Here is a 23,912-nt window from a genome sequence, read left to right as displayed (position 1 = left end):
ATCAGGGCACCATAACCTCAAAACTCCCAGAATATTTCTCTTAACATTTTAATTTCTAAACTTCATACACCTATCTGTGATCCTCACTTAGACTACTATTCCCCTTCCCCACAGCGCTGACATACACCATCTCACTTACTGAGTTTATCACTTTGAATTAGACATACACATGAATATGTGCACGTGTGTGAGCGCATGCACACACACACACACACACACACACACAAACTGGTCTTTTGAAAATAATAAAAATGCCATGTGATCGGGCGCCTGGGTGGCTCAGTTGGTTAAGCGACTGCCTTCGGCTCAGGTCATGATCCTGGAGTCCCGGGATCGAGTCCCGCATCGGGCTCCCTGCTCGGCGGGGAGTCTGCTTCTCCCTCTGACCCCCTTCCCCCTCATGCTTTCTGTCTCTCATTCTCTCTCTCTCTGAAATAAATAAATAAAATCTTAAAAAAAAAAAATGCCATGTGATCCAATATTTCCACTACTGGGTATTTACCCCCCCAAATGAAAACACTAATTCAAAGAGATACATGCACCTTTATGTTTATTGTAGAATTATTCACAATAGCCAAGATGTGGAAGCAACCTATGTGTCCACTGATAGATGAATGGATAGGAGAATGTTATATACACATGCACACGTGCGCGCACACACGCGCACACACACACACAATGAAATATTACACAGCCATAAAAAAAGGTATGAGATCTTGGCATTTGCAACAACACAGATAGACCCAGAGGGTATTATGCTAAGTGAAATGAGTCAGACTGAGAAAGACAAATGCCATATGATTTCATTCATATGTGGAATCTTAAAAAAACAAATGAATAAACAAACAAATAAAAAGCAGAATTAGACCTGTAAATACAGAGAACAAACTGATGGTTGCCAGAGGGCAAGGAGGGGGTGATGGACAAAATGGGTGAAGGGGAGTGGGAGATACAGACTTCCATTTATGCATAAGTCTCCATAATAAAAGGCACAGAAAAGGAAATATAGTCAATGATACTGTAATAGCACTATAGGGTAACAAATGATAGCTACATTGTGGTAAGCATAGCATAATGTACAAACTTGTCCAATTACCATGTTGTACACCTGAAACTAATGTAACATCATGTGTCAACTCTATTCAAAAATAATAATAATAAAATTTAAAAAATGGTCTTTTGGAATGGCTTCTGTATTAGTCTAAATTACAGACCATCACACCCATCTACCGTTTTTAAAATAACTAAAAACTTTAAATACCAGTTAATTAAAAAAAAAAACTACAATCCAGTAATTTAGGTGTCACACACAGAAAACAAAACAAAACAAAACAAAATAAAACATCAAACTGTGGTCTTAGTGTCCAGACGCTCTAACTTCTGGTCACATGATGTACCGTACACTCGGGCATCTGGGCTGCAGGTATGGTTGGGGCCCACCCTAACCAAAGATGCCGTGCTATGGTTCCTGTGGAATAAGACCCAGTTCTTTCTTTCTTTTCTTTCTTTCTTTTTCTTTTCTTCCTTCCTTCCTTCCTTCCTTTTTTCTTTCTTTCTTTCCTTCCTTCCTTCTTTCTTTCTTTCTTTTTCTTTCTTTTTCTTCTTTCTTTCTTTCTTTCTTTTTCTTTCTTTCCTTTCTTTCTTTCTCTTTCTCTCTCTCTTTTTCTCTTTCTTTCTTTCTTTCTTTCCTTTTTTTTTTTAAGATTTTTAATTTATTTTGACAGAGAGAGAAAGAGTACAAGCAGGGGGAGTGGCAGGCAGAGGGAGAGGGAGAAGCAGGCTCCCTGCTTAGCAGGGAGCTCGACGTGGGGCTCAATCTCAGGACTCTGGGGTCATGACCTGAGCCGAAGGCAGACACTCAACCATCTGAGCCACCCAGGCAACCCAAGACCCAGTTCTGTAGCTGCCTCAAAGACTGCTGTTGGGGGGGGTGAGGCTTTAGGGATGGGGAGGCAAAGACAAGAGACTGAGCTCCAGGACACATCATAACAGAATCCATGCTATGAAAAGTTCAGGAGCCAGGATGAGACTAAAACTCAAACCTTTCTTAGAGTTCTTGCCTTTTCTAGTTCTGCACCAGCAGGAGACTATACAAGTACTTTCCAAAATCCCTTCTGGAAGAATGTAAGTCTAATTATTATTGTTTCAAATACTGTATCATACTTAGTGACATATTAATCAAGACATTCTTGGGGGCCCTGGGTGGCTCAGATGGTTAAACGTCTGCCTTCAGCTCAGGTCATGATCCTGGGGTCCTGGGATGGAGCCCCACGTCAGGCTCCCAGCTCAGCAGGGAATCTGCTTCTCCCCCTGCCTCTGCTTCTCCCCCTGCTCATGCTCTCTCTCTGTCTCTCTCAAGTGAATAAATAAAATCTTTTTTTTAAAAGACATTCTTTTCTGTAGGCTCAGATGATTTACATAAACAAAACATGCTGAAATTCTAACATAAGGGCAGTTTTCAGCATCAATTCCTTGGGAGAAATTCTTATCAACAGGTCACAGGAAAAAAAAATCCTTTCACTGACTTTTGTTTGTATTGTCTCTCTTTCAGTAGCTAAAATAAATAAACAAATTAATAAAACTAGTAAATCTTACAGATGCATTGTTGTGAACTTGTAGAAGCATAAGTGAAACTTCAATAGATTAAAAAGTTTGAATCATTAGATTATGTTGCAATCAATTCTGAGATAATGAAAGGAATACTTCTGTCAAAATTCCATATATTGTGAAACAGAGGTTTCCAAACTGAAATTAAATCTGCACAGCTTTTGTCATTAAATGAGAAAACAAATGGTTACCTATCTCTGACAGCAGGATAAGCAAGAAGCCACCTAATGTGTATGTGAACTAAACTTTACTAAATCTCTGTAACATATCTTTAGCTGATCTTCTTGACTTTCTTCTCTCCTTAAAGTATGACTATATATAAAGTATATATAGTATATAGTATAATATGTCACAATATATAGCACACTGTGTGTATGTATGTGTATATATAAACACACACACACACCCCACAAAAAGAAAAATGTATAGTATATAGACAGAATGACTGACACACAGACAGAGACAAGATATGAGAAGGAGGGTTATCCTCTGGGGAGGCTACATGTTTTAATATTTGAAAAAACAAAAAATAGTATAAAGGATAAAAAGTAGATTGTTATATATCTTAGTTATAGTACTACTTCACTTGAAACTGCATTTACAGTACATCATGTGGGATTTGCCATTTGTAAGTTTTCTTATAAATGCCACTAGCCGTACGTGGCAATTTAAATTTCAATTGAATTCATTAAGATTAAATAAAATTAAAAATTCAGTTTCTTCATCCCTCTAGGAACATTTCAAATGCTCAAGAGCCTCAGGTGATTAGTGGCTATAATATTGCAAAGCCATGGACAACACTGTAAAGACTTTTAGACAGTATGAAATTCCCAAAAGCATGCTGAACTATTGCATTTGAAAACAAGTTTTTTTTTTTTTTTTTTAAAGACTTGTCTTGGGAAACTTTTCTAATTTCATTCTAATAAAAGACAAACTTAACTTATTCAGTTAAAGGAAATATTCGCTAATTTTCAGGTCTGGTACATTTGGTAACCATACCTCACAAAGGAGTATAGGCTTAAAAGAAAAGCAATCCCTTGTTAAAAATTGAGTAAGTTATGAAAAAGCTCAAAGATAATAAAAAACAAGAAGACTCTCATGAGCACAAATGTTCTTTATTAGTTAAAACTCTTAAAAATCTGTTTATGACTTAGAAATACCTGAAGATCTTCCACAGCTTAAAAATGAAATGATTAAGTAGTATTTGCATGTTTATAAGACGTTTGTAAAACTGACTCCTTTTTGATATTTCAAATACCATAGGACTGGGCCACTTAAAAGATTTAACTAATTGGATAAATTACTAAATTATTATGATCTCTAACCTTCATTAACATCACAAGTCATGTCACATTCTCATTAATTCTAGTAATTGTATTTTAAAAACTAACAAATATAGTTTATATTTACCGCATACTTACTATGTAGATTATCTCATTTAGACCTCATTAGAACCCTATATTTATTATCTATTTTCTGAATCAGAAATCAAGACTCAGAGCATTTAGTTAACTTGCTCAAGATCACACTTCTAGATAGTAGTGCAGTAAGATTCTAAAATGTGGCAGATTATCTCAAAGTGTTCTACTTGAAACTTCCATGATAAGACTGATGCCTCATTTATTTATTCAATAAAGACATTTTATGTGTCCTGTGTATGTGTGTGCTTATACCATTATTTTTTTTTTTACCCTGGGAATATAACAGAAGACAAAATACACACTTTGAAACATAATTGAAACTTTATATTACTCATTTTAATTTATGAGGGCAATATAAATATAAATTATAAAATTTGATGTTTTAATAAAATGTAGAGTCTTGAATATTTGAGTCCCAGGAATTACATGGCTTGGTTATAAAGCCATCGCTTTGTATATAATTTGGTTTTAAAAATAAAATCTGGTGAGCAATGAGGAAAAAGGCAGATCACAGGCAAATGAAATATTTTATCTTTCATAATAATAAATAATGAAACAGAAAAAATATTATCAAAGGCAACTAATTATAAATATCTAATTTCACAAGGTATCAGCTTTGATAAAATTCTTTCAGTTAAAACGGAACTCTTGCTCCAAACGGAAAGCCTAGTACGTAATATTTAGTATGCATATGACATATTTGTGAAGACTTAACTACCTGAATAATGTATTTAATCAAGAAACTTAAATGCAATGTGTTTTTCAATGTCTGCTGATTAGAAAAATCATTATCAGCTCCCTAAAATTTAAAACTAAATGCTGATAGTATGCATAATGTTCATTTAGAGTTTAGATTTAAGTCTTGAAATGAAAGCTGAATATAAAAACTCCAATATACTTCTTGGTTTAACTCATAATGCATTCTTCACACTCCATGATCAACAGTGAATAAGAGATCTCTTCAAATTAATAAAAACAAAATGTAAATTTTAATCATAGTTTTAGATGAATAAAATCATTTTTTGAAAAATGTATTTCCTCTTCTTTTCAAATGCACAGTTTAAAGAATCCCTAACAAATATCTAGTAATTATGAAACTCAGCATATGGACTTCTTCTACAGTATAACTTGATAACAAATTTCCTAGAACACTAAATTTGTGGAGGAAAGACAGCAAAAAACAAAATACAACAAGAAAAAATTGTGACATGCCCCTACAAGTTAGAATATTTGAACTGCAGTTCCTTTTCTCACTCCTAAGACACTCTCCTCCAATCAGTGCTAAGGATGAGAGAACGAAAATGTTGCTGATATTGTTCAAAATATTTCAGAATGTGCAATGGTGCCCCTATTCACTGATATAATTGTCATGGCTGTTGTCAAGATGCCTAATATATATTTCCCTCCAGGAAAAGTTATTTTTTCTGAATGCTTTATCTATCCTTTAGGAGGGAGGACTCCCTTCTCAGTGTTCATTCTAAGGAATCCTAGCACAAGCTACTCCCCATAAATAATTTACTTGGTGGGGGTAGATCTTTCCCAAGAAAGTAAAGACTCTGGACCTGCAACTCCCTGAGTTTGAGATGATGGGCCTTATTGCTTTATAGTGATTTAGTATCAACCTCATATGAACAAGCGTGGGAACACACACACTTCCTATCTGAAATTTCTAGGCAGTTTCTACTTCTCTCACCAGATGAATAATGAATTTGTTATTTCTGTCAAGATTTACCATATGCCTACTCTGTTCCAGGCACTGTGCTTGGAACGGCACGTGTAACGGTGAAGCTGCCCTAAGAAAGCTTATTCCAAAGACAGAAAGAGCAATCTATTCAATAAATGCACAACTGACAGGGGCACTTGTTTGCTTAGAGATTTTCCATGTTCTCCCCATTCAGAAAAATTTTGCAGCACTTGGAAAGTTCTAAATAATCTTCCTGGAATTGGATAGGAGACAGAGAAGACAAAAATCTTAGTGACGTTGTTGAGATTCATCTGAAATGGAACATATTTTCTCCCATTTCTTAATGCTCAAACTGTCCTGCTCTCAACATAATTAAAAAAAAAAATCTAGCCGAATCTTTCAGAGTGTTAATCCCCTGTGAAGTGAAAATGGATTGAGTATAGATTCTGGTTTGCTGCCACCTAGAACAATGCACATAGTACCCATTCCTTCAATTCTACGACTTGGTGCATTCTGACCAGAAATCCATATATGGAACCCTTGCTTATATATCCATTGTGCAAAATATATTTCTTTGAGACCACACAAGTAACTATTAAAACCTTTTGAAAATGGCTGTTAAAATCATATCTCAGCACGTGTATGACACCAAGATTTCCACCTTCTGAATTCAGAGGCAAAAATTCTTAATCACTAGTCCTTTAATCCATGTGGCTGCATGTTCTTTGAAGTAAAAAGTGCATGGATTTTAAAACAATTTTCACGGTGAAATATACACAATCAAGTTACCTCCAGTCTCTGTGCCTTTAGTTTTTCATTTATAAAACAAGGATAAAATTTTACAAAATAATTCAATCCATATAGAACACTTGAAGCAGTGTCTTGCACATAATATATGCAATTATGTTGTTTTATTGACATTAACTGCATATTGATGCATAACAAAATACTGTGCACACTAATTCTAAAGTTTTGCTGCTATGAATAGTTCTCAGGTATGTTAAATAAATTAAAATTATTTTTTTATAGAAATACACCTTTTAAAATTCCCAGAAATCCCCCTAAACACAACAGATATTTAACAAGTAACCATGTAATATATTCTTAAAATGTTAACTGTATTATTGCAATATGCATTGGCTGGATAACATATAAAACACTGTATTTTATATATACTCACAGCCACCATTTATGGAAAATGATTATTCTACATTTTGAGCTTCACTCCACTTCTTTTCATTTGCCTTGCCTAGAATTTCTCAGGATAATTCCTTAAACATCTTTAAAAAGATTCCCACTTCTATCTTGGAATTACTGTGAAAAACATCGTGGTCAGCAAGTGACATGCTTTTAGGGTCTCTACAGTCCCTTCACACCAGTTTCACTTACACTGATCTGATGACCACCTTTTCCAGTCCTGTGATAGATGTTAGAAATGCAAAGGTGATTGCATCTCCTCCCTGCTGTAAGGACTCAACATCCAACAGGTAGATACCTTTGAGAGATGATACACAATAAGAGGAGGGAAGTCCTGATCAGTATCACAACAAAGTGCACAGAATATAGAACATAATTAAATCCAACTGATTAAGGTCACTTTATAATGAAATATCATTGGAAATGTGCTCAGAAGTGTGAATTCTTTAAGGAAAGGGCAGCATTTGTAAAACATACTTTATGTGAATTAATATGGAGTAGACCATAGTGCAGATAACATGAGGTAAGAATGGAAGTATGGAAATTACACAGGAAACAGTTCAAAAATCAGACATGGATACACTAGTGATGGAAACTGATGTAGAAGATGAGAGGATTGGGATGACTGGGTGGCTTAGTTGGTTAAGCGTCTGCCTTCTGCTCAGGTCATGATCCCAGGGTCCTGGGATTGAGCCCCATGTTGGGCTCTCTGCTCAGCGGGGAGCCTGCTTTTCCCTCTCCCCCTGCCTGCAGCTCCCCCTGCCTGAAGTTCCTCCTGCTTGTGCTCTTTCTCTCTCTGACAAAAACAAACAAACAAAAAAAATGCGATTAATGAGAGAAATAGGGATGATTTTACTAGATTCGGAGACAGACTGGAGCTTGCCATAGAAAGAAAAAGAAGAGAAGTAAGCATAAGGGGGAATGAAAATTGTGGCAGATTGAAATGATTTAGCTTGGAAAGTTTAGTTCTACATATCTTGTATAATATGCAAAATCCACGTAGTCACAGATCAGATAATGTACAATAACACTATTTCCACAATAAACCTAATTTAATGTGTCCCATTTTCATTCTACAGTAGAGAAAAGCTTTCAGATATAATAGTTCATTCTGTCTAAAACAATATGCCTTTTAAGGCAATATTCAATTAAGCTTACGTATAATTATCTCAGGAAATGTCAGAACGCCTCCAATCTTTCTTCTTTATTCAAACATTTGCCTCCCCTGTATATTAGTTACATTTCTATTTCTAACAGGATTTATATTTTATATATTCTCATGGTATCAAGAAGTACAGGAGGAATGAATTGGCATATGGGCACATAGATTTTAGGGAGGCTTAAACACATGGTGCTGTTATTTAGCACATGGGAAGCTCAGAAACTGGGTCCATGCTAAAATCATCTTCAAGAGAAGCCTAAAGAGAACACCTTCACCACTCATCTAGCCAGTGGATGCCGAAGCTTCTCACACCAGCTTTTAATGGTCTGTTGTGTGCAATCTTCTCATCTCCCTGCTCAGTGAGCTCTTATTTGTAGCTTGATTGGTAACTTGAAATTGGCCATGGTGACGATATTGGATGCTCAAGAAATCTTAGCAAATCCTACATCAAGGGTACTCTTCCCTAATCCCCAGAGCAGTTTGTTAAACATTTCCAGGCTTCTCCTGGCTCTCTTACATTATGTATTCTTTTCCATTCTTCTTCCTCCAGGACTCAACAGCAACAAGGAAGTTTGTGGGGGTCTGTCACTCAGAAAACTCCCAATGATATAGGTGGGTGTTAGTTCTCTCAATTCATAAACAATTCCTAAATATCCCTGGAGTGCTCTCTTATATACCAACCCCCAATCTTTCATCTGCAAATCATTTGTTGGATAAAAGACAAACTTTTCTTCAATGCTTCGTCACAGAACTTCCCTCATGGAAGTCTCATGGAAAAACCAAGAGCACCAGTTCTGAATCTGCCAAACTCTGTTTTGACTCAACCACTTAGACTCTGGTGATTCCCCCCACTTCCCCTGCTTAATTGTATTATTTATGAGAGAAAAAATATTTTCTGTGTCTCCAGTCCTTACATAGAATTTATGCTTAATTGGATAATGAGAAATGCCACAGAAATAGAAAAGATTAAGTTCACTATATATATTGTATTTCTCAATCTATCATAAATACATATTATGCCTTAAATTAGCATAAAATCCAGGAATAAAACCACCAAAATGTTCAACACTTTCAGCATGTGAAAATTATTTACTATTTAATTAAATATTTTAATATATTTCATATTTTAGTGGTATTTAATGAGTAGGTACTCTAACTTGACTTACATGTTCCATTGTATGACCAGTGACCTCAAGGGCCTAATAGTTTAGTAAAAAAGACAAAATTTAAGTAATAAAAAGAACTTTAGTGAAAGAAAAAAAAAAACACCTCAATGAGAAGTTTAATAGGTTAAGATACCCATCTGAAACTACAGCACTCCAGATGGATCATGAATGATGATTCATAAGAGCAGAAGGAGAGAGAGGCTTCATAAGTTAACTCATTAGGTATATGTGAGAGACAATGAGGACTTCTGATGGTTAAAAAAAATGAGAGAATCCAGAGAAATTGGGAATATGGATGTCAGGGGAAGGAGGGAAACGTTTATGAAGTATCTTCAAATACAGAGAATTTAGGGCTTGATATAAAAGAACAATGGCATATTATAAGTTATTAAGTAGCAGTAACACCATGAAAAAGTGTTGTTAGTGAATGTTTCTTCTTCACTTTTGATATTCTCTTCTATGTGGAGGAAGCCTCTCTGTCCCTCTACTACCTTGCTCCAGGAGTGCTGAAGTTTATCTGACTGAAAAACTGAAAGAACACTTCATATGAGTTCACCTCTCCTCTTTTCTTTCTTGGCAGCAGGCCTAGCCTTATTCTCTCTGCCCTCCTGGATGAAGCTGCTACACGGGGTCTGTGCCAGTCAGGTGTTATCTGTGTCTAGGCTGGTAAATCTGCCATGTTCGTGAATTCAGATATAAGGCATATTTGAGTCTAGCATTAATTAGATTGTCCAACATTATCTTCATCGGTATATTGATATTTTGTTCTCCAGTTGGCTTAATGTTTTTGTCTTATTTTCAAATTAGTTGAGAATCTGAGAAAGGAAGAATGCTCTCTTTTGGATTGGTTCATATACTTCAGCATGAGGGTGTGAAGAAGAATAGTCTTGTAAACTGGTAAATGGAGCCAAGTAGGGAATGAAGGGTAAAAATGCAGCTCACCAGCTAATTATGAAAGTATTTCTGTGTTCAGTGATATGTAAAATTGGACATGGTAGTGGCTTTAAGAATAAAAATGAAAAAGCATATTTGTAAAAAGAAGCAGAAAAAGAAATTCTAATGTATGAAAGAATACGTTAAGTTTTAGAAAGATCAAAGCTTTAGCTCTCTGCATTGAAGAATAGCAGTTCACTAAAGAATGGAATTTCAACATCGTAAACTTTTTTTTTCTTTTTTCTTTTCATATATACGACTTCACCTACATTTAAGAAAATATGTTCTTGGTTGGGACTTAACTATTTTCAACCACACAATAAAAAATAATTACCTTGTCCACCTAAATGAAATGTTTTCAAAACAATTTAATCACATCTGCATTTTCTCCTTCAGTTTACTTCTAATCGTGGTTCTAATCAAAACCAAACGAACTCTGCCAAAGAAGAAAATTTACAGTCTTTACATATACTGTTATACTTGAAAGATTCAGATGAGCCTGCTAATTAGGTTATTGCAATTCTTCCTGAGTTCACTAGAACTCCTAGACAGCAACAGAAGGGAAAAAAAATGTAGCATTGCAGCATATGAAATCAAATAAAACCAAAGTCTCTTACTCATTTTGTTTTGGAAAATGTCCTGGATGAATGTGTGACCTTGTGTTCTTCTTCACTTGAAATGTGTTGCAATGGGCCAATCACATTTCACTCGGGGGTCTAGAGATGCAATTTCCCAAATAAGGTGTGGAGTTTTTCATGCCAAATGAGAAGAATATTATGCTTTGCACTGTTTTATACTTGTTGCCATTTTATGAACTAAGGTTTATAAAGTTAGTAATGAAGATATGATTTCCCCAAATCCGGATGTTTCCCTCTGGTGTTACCTTCTGTAATCGTCGCTTAAATACATCAGATGGGCTTTGTCATGGTAACAAGATAACTGAGATAATAACAATAACAATAATAATAGTATCATTAATAATAGTAATGACATTTAATTATAGCTTACCATATGCCAGATATTTTTCTAAGCAGTACTACTGGTTTTCATTACATTTAGCTCAATTTTTTCAAGCAATGCATATAAATTGTATGTGTTTGTATGCACAGTAAGGGTTAGAAGTTATTCTTCATTAATAGAACAATGATACATTTTTTTTAATCCGAAGAAGTTTCTATCAACATAATATCTGGATGGAAACATGGATAGAGTTAAGAGAACACACTGGGGTATAACTCCTTTCACCCTGTCACATTGTTCTCTCTCTCTCTCTCTTTTTTTTAAGATTTTATTTATTTATTTCAGAGGGAGGGAACACAAGCAGGGAGAGTGGGAGAGGGAGGAGCAGGCTCTCCGCCAAGCAGGGAGCGCGATGTGGGGCTCGATCCCCGGAGCCTGGGATCATGACCTGAGCCGAAGGCAGACACTTAATGACTGAGCCACCCAGGCACCCCTCACCCTGTCACATTGTTTTCTAATAAATTCAGAGGACAGGGCGCCTGGGTGGCTCAGTTGGTTAAGCGACTGCCTTTGGCTCAGGTCATGATCCTGGAGTCCCGGGATCGAGTCCCGCATCGGGCTCCCTGCTCAGCAGGGAGTCTGCTTCTCCCTCTGACCCTCTTCCCTCTCGTGCTCTCTGTCTCTCATTCTCTCTTTCTCAAATAAATAAATAAAATCTTTCGAAAAAAAAATAAATAAAATAAAATAAATTCAGAGGACAGAGAGGTTTTAGTTCCCTTAAGAAATAATCTGTAGCTTCTCAGTTTGTGACACTTACAGAATTGTAGCAATTAGCTGATGAGATGGGTAAATAAATGAAATCTGTGAAGATTAGGAAGGGCCAGGATGAAAAGCAAAAGACTGAGTTACATATTAACAAACTGACAGAAAAGGCAAGTTTGAAAATATTTGTAGTCTGTGACTGTGGACACCAGTAGCACCTCCTGGCCATAGTCTGTTTCCTTCTTTCACATCTTAGTGTTATCAAGAGAAAAGCAGTCTTGGCTGCAATGTAAAAATTCTAGAAACAGTAGAGATTTTCTTTTAAGGGCAGGCAAGCAGATTAATATTCTGCTTCGTACCAAATTGCATATCCCAGTCAAAATTGAAATCAATGTCCTGGAATGGTTTTTTTGTTGTTTATTTTTCATAAGACCTTAAATATTAGAATATAAGTTATTTTAACCCAAAAGTCCCACAGACGAAAGAAAACAAAATGAGTAAAATTAAGAGGCTGCGAATAAGAACTGTCCCTTTCTAATAGTGATTAGAAATACAGTCTCTGGAGTCAGAATACCTGAGAGTAAACCACAGCTCTGAACCACTGTGCTGAATAACCTCATGCAATTTATTTAACCTTCTGTCGGTCCATCTCCTCATCTGGAAAGTAAGGATAACAACAGCACCTACTATGGGCAGGAGATAGTGAGGGGGAAATGAATTATCAATAATATTGCCTTTATGACTTTATCGACACTACTTGAAAGCTACTTGAACCTTGAATAAAGGAAGTTTGTCAGATCTATTCAGGTACTTAAACTCTCTATAATGCCTAATAATCTCATAATATCTGATTCATATCTGTTTATTGGGTCTAATTAGAAACCATTCTCTTTCTTTTTTTTTTTTAATAGAGACATGGGATATATTCCCAATGATGGGTAAGCCTTGAACACGGTAATATTCGTCCCCGTAACTCAGTCATTTTTTAAAAAAAAATCAAAGAATTCAACAAAGGCCTCTCGATGATATTTTCTAAAAATATTGGAAAGACTTTTCAAATTGACAGACTATTCTTATGAATTTGGCACTCACTGCGTCAGTTTCAGGTTTATGATGATTTTCAGGGGTTAATTGGAAGTGCAATTGTTACATCAACCTAATAATGAGGTCTGCAATACAAAACTTAAATAGAACTTACAGAACTTAAATAGAACAATATTAAATTGATAAAACACTAATGAAAAGTGAAATGCTATTGGAATCAGCTCAAAATGGTGGTAATTTTTCCTGATCACTCTGCTTTCCTGGTATTAGATTTATTACTTGAGATTTCCATTTGGATTTTTTGTACAAAAGACCTTTCCTTCTTTTTTTTAATTTTTTGTTACATTAATCACCATACATTACATCATTAGTTTTTGATATAGTGTTCCATGATTCATCGTTTGTGTATAACACCCAGTGCTCCGTGCAGTACGTGCCCTCTTTAATACCCATCACCGGGCTAACCCATCCCCCCACCCAAAAGACTTTTCCTTCTTATATTTACACAATTTAAAAAGGCAATGATGCAATGGAAAAAAAAAACACAGAAATTAAAATGAGCAATTGTTAGTAGTTCTTGGGTCAATTATGAACCCTAAAAGAGAAAATAAAATTATAAAGCAAGTATTTTAATATACATATACATATATTCATAGTTAGTATCTGAATTTTTTCATTGTAGGAAACTGAGTCATTCAATCAGAGTACAAGTCATCAATGCAGACCAGCCAGGTTTATAGATTATGGAACTCTTAAAGAGTATAATTGAGAAATCAAATAAAAAATCGAAATTCTCAATTCTCCTCATGATTCAAAAAGCAGAGAGGGTTGATTAATAATAAAATTAAGAAATGTTTCTGTGCTGCATAAATACAGAATTTTTCTTTTATTTTTACTTCATGGTTCACGGACATGTTTGGTATACAGAAACTGGTGTTTTCTTGGGTGCCTGGTTGGCTCAGTCAGTTAACTGTCTGCCTTCAGCTCAGGTTATGAAACCAGGGTCCTGGGATGGAGCCTCTTGTCAGGCTCTCTGCTCAGCAGGGAGTCTGCTTCTCCCTCTACCTCTGTCTGCTACTCTCCTTGTGCTCTCTCTCTCTCTCTCTCTCTTGCTCTCTCTCTCTCTGTCAAATAAATATACAAATAAAATATATTTTTAAAAAGCTGGTGTTTTCTTTCCCATCTTAGTCAAGACCTAGTTGGCACATACACAGCTGACCAAAAATGTTAATTTTCAGATAAAAGGCATTTATACAAGGAATCACAAAGCATTTGTCCTTAAGCTTTTCCTGTTGAAACATATTAGTCACATCACTTATAAATACACACTTTAAAGTTAAAACGTACATCAACAAACTTCATATTAATAGTTATGAAAAAACTGTGACTTCGTGTTCTGCACAGACAACAGATTGTATTATAAACTTCTGTTTATAATAAGGGCAAAAGCACTTTGAAATACCTGTTATAAATGAAAAAGTCTTCTTTAATATTCAGAGAACAAATTCTATCTCGTGTAACAAAGTAAATGGGTCTAATACTTGCTAGAATTTAAGAAATAAATTGGAGGAAAATGACTGCTCTTTTCTATTATTCTTTAACTGTATCTTCAGAAGTAGTTTGTGCTATAATTTGGGCAATTTGCATATGTTTTATTCTTCCTCCCTCTCCTGCTTCTGGAGCACTATTTCCCCTTGATTGAGGAGTTGCTGTGACAGAAGATAATGGAGCTCATGGCACTCAGTGGGAAGCTTGTCACTGCTGACTCCAACTGCTGTCTTTGTTTTCTTTCCTTCTACTCCTCTGATTTTCTCCGGCACAGTGAGAAACAATTATAAAAGCCACGAGCCATTATAAAATATTATACCACCAAATGGTTATTTTTAAGAGCCCATCAATCTTCTAGGTCTCTTTGTTTATCTTTAGAAGTGGTAAATGGTATCACTATTTTCTATTCACTCCACAGCATTGGGATGAAAGCTTGTTTTCTGCTTTGGGAAAGGCGACATCTATTGTGTACAGTTTATGTAATTTCCCATGGTGGCCCTCATCGCATCGACTAAAACCCTTTTGCGTTGTGTACCTCCCTTCCTGAAGTCCCTTGTTGACCTTGCTGAGGTGGTCTCTTGTGAATTCCCATGTCAAGAATGAATAACCTTCTTTAGAGGATGATCTGGTAGACATTACTAGTGTTCGCCAGAATCCAGTTCTTTCTTTCTGTCACAAGGAAGACTATACTTATCAGGCCACTTGCACATGTGGATGATTCAGAAAACTACCCTTACCAATGGAATATGGGGAAATATGACATCTATCACTTATGAATTGTGAAAACATCATGGACAATTCCCATGTTTTCTCTCCTCCAGATGATGAGCTTTAAGTCTGATACATTGATCAGCATGTGTGAAGGTGAGACACAATACCATCATACAGACATGTAGGACATATAGTGTAAGTAAGCAATTATCTTTTGTCTGTTAAACCACTGACACTTTAGCATAATCCTATCTAATACAACTAATAGAGAATAGCTTTTTCCATTTTGCTGAAGAATTAAGGTCACTAGGCAGTATGAGTGTTACTGACAATCTAGAAATAGTTAGCAGGATAAGTGGGTATGGCAGGACTAAAATGTCCCACTATTTGCTGCCTTACCTCTCTCTACAAAACAAATTCCTAGAGATAACCACAGAATTAGAGAATAAAGTATGTGTCAAAGAAGTATAGACAAGAACTTGACCTAGGGGCGCCTGGGTGGCTCAGATGGTTGGGCGTCTGCCTTCGGCTCGGGTCGTGATCCCGGGCTCCTGGGATCGAGTCCCGCATCGGGCTCCCTGCTCAGTGGGGAAGCCTGCTTCTCCCTCTGCTTCTCTCTCTCTCTCTCTCTCTCTCTCATGAATAAATAAATAAAATCTTAAAAAAAAAAAAAAGAACTTGACCTAAGTCAAGTTAAGAGGTTAAGAGGCAGTGGGACCGTTTGGAAAGAGCATAGGATTTGGATTATAACCCTACAAACTGTATACCATGTTCCACTGAAAAAGTTTGAGAAAAATACCTGGCTCAAGGGTGCCTGGGTGGCTCAGTTAGTTAAGTGTCCAACTCTTGATTTCGGCTCGTGTCATGATCTCAGGGTTGAGAGATCGAGCCCTGCACTGGACTCCACACTGGGCATGGAGCCTGCTTGAGATTCTCTCTCCCCCTCTCCCTTTGCCCCCCCCGACCCAGATTTTGTTGTAAACAATTAAACATAATAAATGTAATGTAATTTTCAAAGTGCCAATAAGATAGAATACATAAAAACTCTCATCCCTTCCCGACAGCAAGAAGTGTTCTTTTCCATTAACTTAGGATTTCTTTTAACATAAGCTTGAGTACTTTCAGGTTTGCTATTTATTTTAAACCAGCATATTGTTGAAAAAAAAAAGTAAGTTCCCACTAAGTTAGTGGAACTCTCCAGTAAACTCCCAGCTTTGAGAAGAAACCTAGCAAGCCAAAAGGCTGCCTGGAGTTCAAACTGTTTGTCTTGCTGTTGGTCCTAACTTACTCTCCAATTTGTGTTGAGTGTTCACTCAAATGAGTGGAGGAGAGAACTGCCCAGATAGCAACTACAAATTCAGTAGACATAAAATCACATTATGTATTCCTTGAGAATGAAGTTCATACATTATTAATCTTTCCCCTTTAGCAAATAACATTGCTCATCCATTGTGATAAATAATAAAAATACTGTAAATAACTTCATAAATGCTGTACACCATTTATGACATATTTTTTCAGGATTTATAGGTCCTTTTCAAAGTTCATTTTTCCTTTAAATACTTTTTTAAGTTCCATAAAATTTAAATGAATTTTATTGATTTCTATTAAATGCTCTTGAGTTTATTTTCACATAACCCTATATTACCGAATCACAGCACACAGGTGAACATAGTATGTCAAATTAAAACATTAAAGCATAATCTTTAGTTTGTTTTCCAAAAATTTTCAGTACACAATCCATTGTCTCTAAACCCACATTTCACTGACCAATTTCTAACCTATGGCCTCTGCAAGAAAAATATAATTAATTCCTCTATACAGCACCAATAAGTACAAGAGAAACAAAAAGTAAAGAGAATAGTACATTTCACCATGTTTCCTATGAGCAGACATGTTTTAGGTAAACTTTTTGGCAAGAAACAACCTTTTTTTGGAAATTAGAAAACAATTTTTAAGAATCCCTTTACATTCTTTGATTTTAACTTAGTAGCAAATAACAACTATGAGAATCAATCATGCAGTAAAATATACACCATACAATCTGTGATTCAAAATTATGACCATTCAGTTTCTATAGTCTCTGGGAAATGTCAGCAAAAATAATTTTACATTAAAGTGTCAAATTCACAACAACCCCACATAAAAAGTCACATTTACTGGTCTTATTTTGACAGTTTTAGTAAAAATTGATTGACCATATTGAAGTACCATTTTTTCCCCAACATCTCTCTATCTGTATTTGAAACACTGCAGTAAAGCAAATCTTAAACCTAACAATTGCCTTGAAATAAGAAGAGATTGTTCTTGATACTGTAAATAACTCTTTTTAATAGTTCCAAATAGGATACAAAAGTAACTTGTCAAGTCATCTGACATAATGTCCGTAACTTATGAAGATGCAGTGTATGTGTCTTTCTTGAATGTAATGTAGCTCCATCACTTAATACTTACCAATTTTATGTAACTTGCTTGAACTCGGTATGACTCAGTATCCTCACCTATAAAACAGGGTTAGTGAATGCAAGGATTTTTACGAAAATTAAATGAGATTATGAGTCAAAATACTTAATTAATTTCCCAGTAATTGTGAACGATGAATCTGAGCTATCACTATGGTCACCATTCCATTTCTGAACATTAGCAAAGATTAAACCTTCAGTAAGTTTCCTATAGTAGATACAGTTTTATAACATACACAGATGGTCACTTTCTTTCAAATGCTTATTCTACATAGTGATTTGATTTTCTATTCTAAAATCTTCTCTGATCTTTCAGAGAATTTCAGCTTTTATAATTTGTAATTCTGAGTGATGTTATCTCCTGGACCCAACAACAAAAAAATCAATATATTGATATATTTTATAGATACATTGCCTACTTTTGTTTTTGTTTGTTTACATTTTGAAATACTATTATAAACTTTCAAAACATATGAGTTAATCTGTTGATATAGGAATATTTATTCTGATATTGAAATATGTTGTTATTTATTCTGTTTATTTAGGTAAGTTTTGCTTAAATCAGCTGTTAGACTTATCTACCAACTTTTGTCTAGATTATCAGAAAATGCAGAAAGAAAAAAAGAAGTAACTAGGATCTTATAGTCACATAAACTACTTTTCAAAACAGAGGGTAAAATAAGGATTCCCAGATAAAGATTCACTGCTAGCAGATTTACCTTGAAAGAATCACTAAACAAAGTTCTTCAGGATAAAGAGTTGACATCAGACAACAATTCAAATTTACAAGAATAAACAAGAGCCAGTTAAAGTAATTATTTAGGAAATTATTAAAATGGCAGATATAAATACAACATTATCAATAACATTAAACATAAATATCTATCTGACTTTTGATGTAAATGTTTAATATATTTAATACTATTATTGTTATGGTTGGAATTTTGTCTGTCATTTATCAGTTTTAGATTTTTCTGATGGTTGCACAAATTAGAATACTCAAAACCATCGGATTGGACACTAAATAGGTGGACCGTGTATGGGAAGTCTATCTTCATGAAGCTGTTAAAATGAATATATGAATAAATAAAAAGGAACAGATTACTATTATTAGGCATTACTATCTGACAATAATGTGGCAATATAAGGTTAATATGGTAGAAATTACAGTTTATTAATTCCATTTTAGGCAATGTTTCATCCTCAATATAGTGCCTCTAAGTATGGGACTGTGTGTAACTCTGTAGGGATGAAGTGAGGTGGAGTCTTTTCTTGTATATATTTGTTTTCAGATTTTATTTTTATCTTTTAATACACATTTTCTAGCTTGTTCCCATTTCTTCAATTTAATTTCTTTTTAACTCATCCTAAGAATTTTATTTAAGATATTTTTAGTTGTATTCTATGTTTGAATTAACTATTTTAAAGGGGAATTTGCACTAATATCTCAGCTTGAAACCCTTCTTTCTAATTCTTTAAATATCTGCACTTTTAACATATTCAGAACTATACAAATAAATTTCTCTATCTTTCTACATAAACATTCTAAGCTAAAGAAGATTGTTTTTTGGTCTCCTTTCCCCAGTTTCTGCTGCTCTAAGATTAGGAATTATCCTGGGTTCCAGCTGATAAATGATCCCATTCATATCCTAGGATTTCCCTCTTGTGTTTCTTTTGAACTATGTCTCTTCCTCTCTGTTTATATTTTTTCAGATTACCTTACAATTTCTCATCAGCTAATTATCCTTATCACCATCTACTACAAAGATGGTAATTACTACGTATCAGGTATTATGCTCTATTTTATGTTTTGCCTCCATAACCAATTTAAAGCCTTGGGAGAACCCAGAGAGAAAAGTGCTTAAAATTTCATTTATAATTTGGGAAATATGGGATAGAGAAGGAATCTGTCCAAGATGAAACATTTGTTAAGTGGCAGAGTTGGTTTTCAAGCTTGGGTCTGCCTGATCATAAAGTTTATACTTTATACCACCATACAGAATTTGTAGTATATTTACATTATTCTTATTTAATGTATTTTAAATTTTCTCAGGGTCTTTTGGCTAAGAATAGAGTTGCATGGGCTTAACTCATCATCTGGGAATCTGGTATTTTCCTGTTTCTCAAGTCTTTGGGGAAGTGGCTTATAATTTAGTGGGGAAATTTATAAATGAAGATCAGCATACTACTTGCCTCTACTTCTGAAATATAAATCTTTGTCCAGATTTAATTAAATCCAAACTTCAAAATTAGATTAGACATACTGTCTGCTTTGAGATTTGCCATATAAGCATGAACGAATGAATCAATGAATACAAATAGGGTCAAATTAATGATTGTGCAGTTATGCAGAAATGAGAATGACTCACATAAAGTCACTGGGTTAATTTTAATGTTTTTCCATAGAGCATCACCTTAAATGTATACTAAATAAGTTGTGTTGAAGTTGTTGCTGCATTAAAGTAAGACAACTGTTCTTGTATAATTTAGTCAGCAAATATTTTCATTTGAGATAAGACTTTGAAGGCAATGGTGAGCACTGTGAATTGTGTAAGACTGTTGAATCACAGACCTGTACCTCTGAAACAAATAATACATTATATGTTAAAAAAAAAAAAAAGAAGATAGCAGGAAGGGAAAAATGAAGGAAGGGAAATCGGAGGGAGAGACGAACCATGAGAGACTATGGACTCTGAGAAACAAACTGAGGGTTCTAGAGGGGAGAGGGGTGGGGGGATGGGTTAGCCTGGTGATCGGTATTAAAGAGGGCAGGTACTGAATGGAGCACTGGGTGTTTTATGCAAACAATGAGTCATGGAACACTACATCAAAAACTAATGATGTAATAATGTATGCTGATTAACATAATAAAAAAACTGGGCATTTTCAAATTTGGAGAGAACAGAAATGACTATTCCGCCAAATTATATGGCATAAGGGTTAAGATTATTATTTTCTTGGTTTTCTATTTTTCCCCTACACACTCAGCTGCCTTTGTTTGAAGGTCAATTAACTTTGGCTAATGTTGAAATGAATTTACTTGAATTCCATTTCAATAGGTACACAGAGTTCCTGAAATTGTGAATTTTTAAGTATTTGTTATTGAAGTCGTTACACATCTTTAAAATAAATACTTTAATCAGCCCCTTCAGAATATAATATGAAGGTGCACATGATTATAGATACTTTTAAATCACATTCCCTACTTCTGTAAGCATATAAGAATATGTTCACCATAATGACAAACATCAAGTTAATATAGATGTATAAATCGTTTTGGAAGTTAGCCACAGTCCTCCCTGCTTTGAACACAGAAACCCAGCCATATGAGTGCATTATTTTATGTGGCATGACAATCAGAATGAATAACCATTTTTTACTAAACAAAAAACAAACAAACAAAAAAACCATAAAGGCCAGAATGAACAAACAACAGTGTTGTAGCCTTACATGGATCTCTGACTGAAAGCAGGTTCAGTTGTTTATTGTTACTATGTTTTATTTATGCTTTATTTACTTATTTTAAATTTCAGCTTCAGCACATAAATAAAAGAGATATTCAGTTAGGCTTCTTAAAATAAGCCTATGCAAACCCTTTTTAATCTTTCACCTGATTTTTAAAGTTATCTCACAATTACATTCCAAAACTTCTTTGAGAAAGAAACTGAGATGATCGCTGTTTAAAAGACTTTTTCCATATAATTATATGTCATTGTGCAAAAAGCAGTTTAATAATTGCATTTCAGATATTAGAGACTATGAATGTCTGGTGATAAAATCCTTAAAACAAATATAAGATGCAATATTTCTTCAAAAGCAGTCTGATTACCTTGGCAATTCTCTTACGTTTGGTTTGAGTTATTTCTATTCCTTATTTTTATTCAATTGCTATGGTTTTCGGACAAGGTTTATAGCTTTTGGCAAAAGCAAATCAGTGACAATAACTTAGTGGAACCTTAATCTCATGAACGAAATAAATGCTTGTCAATCAGGAAGTTATGACCTTTACCATGCCTTGACCTTTACATTTTCAAGGTGAGCCTATTATTTGGTAGGGAGTAACACAAAACTCCACAGGATGCTCTATGATCAATACAATCAACAGACCTTCACACTGTATGTTTAAAGGTATTAAAAAGATAAACAAACACATCAGAATTTTACCAGTTGGAACAGTCCTGTATTGGAGGCTTGTCTCATTTGGGGATTTACAATTGATCGCAGCTCTATCCCAAACTCCACAGTGTTATAATTCTCAATGACTCCACAAAAGGAAAGGAGAGCTGCTAGTTAATTGTTAGCAAATGTTGTGGAGTTTAAAGTTCAAGGCAACTTGCATATTTACGAATGATATCGACTGAAATATAAGGAAGGCAAAATTACATTTTTTTCAAAATTACATTTTATAATCATAAGTTTTTTTCCTTTACACATCTATTAAAAGAACTCTGAGTACCTATGTGTGTTCTATTCTCTGAGGACACCATGATGAATAAAACATACTTATCTTCCCCTTTAGATCTGACATCCTAGTGCAGAGATCAGTTTTGAACACTTAAGCAGGTATTAAAATATGTAATCAAAATTGTGATAATAACCTAAAAGGAGGGGGATGTGGATGTGATAAGAGCATATGATAAGATGCCCTGACTTAGCCTAGATGAATATGAGGAAATTTGTTTGAGGAAGTCATTTGAACTGTCTTAAAAGATGAAAAGAAACTAACAAGCAAGGGAGTGTATGACTTAGGTGGTAGGGTAGATCCAGGAGTGGAAACATGGGAAAGACACGGTCCCAGCGGAGGGATCTCAAAGTTCAACATACCTGAAAAGAGGAAGAGCATGTCACATTTCAGAAACTGGTTGCAGGGGAAGGGATTAAAAGAGTGCAGACATTGAGGGGTGTAATGTTGCCAAGTTTCACTCTTAAATGGCATTTTCCTTGGGAAGGCTCAGCCCATAGGGACCTCTGGGTGAAAACTTTTTCTGAATTCTTGAAGAAGAGCAAATTATAAAAGCACATACTTTTATTTCTTATTCCTATTCATTTTATGTCCTATTTAATTAGTCCATCATTTTTAATGAAAAAATTAAAACAATTTTAACAAAACTGGGAAGTACACTGAATGTCAGTGTATACTGTAGTATACAGTACCATAAGTACCACTATCCCACTGTCTAGATTAAAAAAATGTTAAGTTTTGCCCTTTGTCCTTTGCCTTTTGCCTCATAAAAATTGTGACATATCATCATTAAATTCCTCACAGTGCATTTATTAAAATGATGAGTTTCTTACATAACCATATCATTATCACTTCTGAGAAAATTAATTGATGATATTAACTAATATTCTGCCCGTATTATATTTCCTCAATTGCTTGCCAAATATTTATTACATATCTTTGTTTATTATCTGTTTCAACCAGGATCCAATCATGGTCACATAATGCATTTGACTCCCATATCGCTTTAACTTCTTTATTTTTTTCTAGCTTGATAACTAACAGATAAAATTTTATATATTTAAAGTACACAATGTGATAACTGTATATATACAATGTGAAATAATTATCACAATTATGTCAATTAACACATCCATTATCTCACCCTTACCATTGTTGTTTCTGTGTGTGGTAAATAATGCTTAAGATCTATTCTCTTAGCAAAACTTAAGTATACAGAACAGTATTATTAACCATAGTCACCATGCTGCACATTAGATCTCCAGAACCTCATCTTATAATTGAAGGCTTATACTCTTTGACCGACATCTCCCTAGCATTTCCTCCACTCCTAGCCTCTGGCAACTACCAATTTACTCTCTGTTTTTATGAGTTCAGATTTATAGAGTACTCAACAGAGTGAGATCATACCATAATTACCTTTTCTGGCTTATTTCACTTAGCCTAATGTCCCCTGGGTTCAATCATTTTGGCAAAAATGACCTTTGTTCTCATGGTTGAATACTATTCCTGTGTGTGTGTGTGTGTGTGTGTATGTGTGTGTGTCTTCTTTATCCATTCAACTGATGATGGACACTTAGGGTGTTTCCATATTTTGGCTACTGTACATGCAGATACCTTTTCCATGTCCTGTTTTCATTTTTCGGGGGATATATACTGAGAAGTGGTATTGCTAGATCATATGGTCTATTATCTATTTCATTCTATTTGAAATTTTAAGAATTTTTATTCTGATATAATTTATTTTTAATTTGGAGAACTTCCATTTCTTATTGAGAATGTCTTTTGGCAAT

Source organism: Eumetopias jubatus, unplaced genomic scaffold (assembly GCF_037043125.1).
Source record: "Eumetopias jubatus isolate StellerSeaLion01/CBP00866 unplaced genomic scaffold, mEumJub1_p1.0 scaffold_3, whole genome shotgun sequence".
Lineage (NCBI taxonomy): Eukaryota > Metazoa > Chordata > Mammalia > Carnivora > Otariidae > Eumetopias > Eumetopias jubatus.
Note: the sequence above shows the minus strand (reverse complement) of the source record.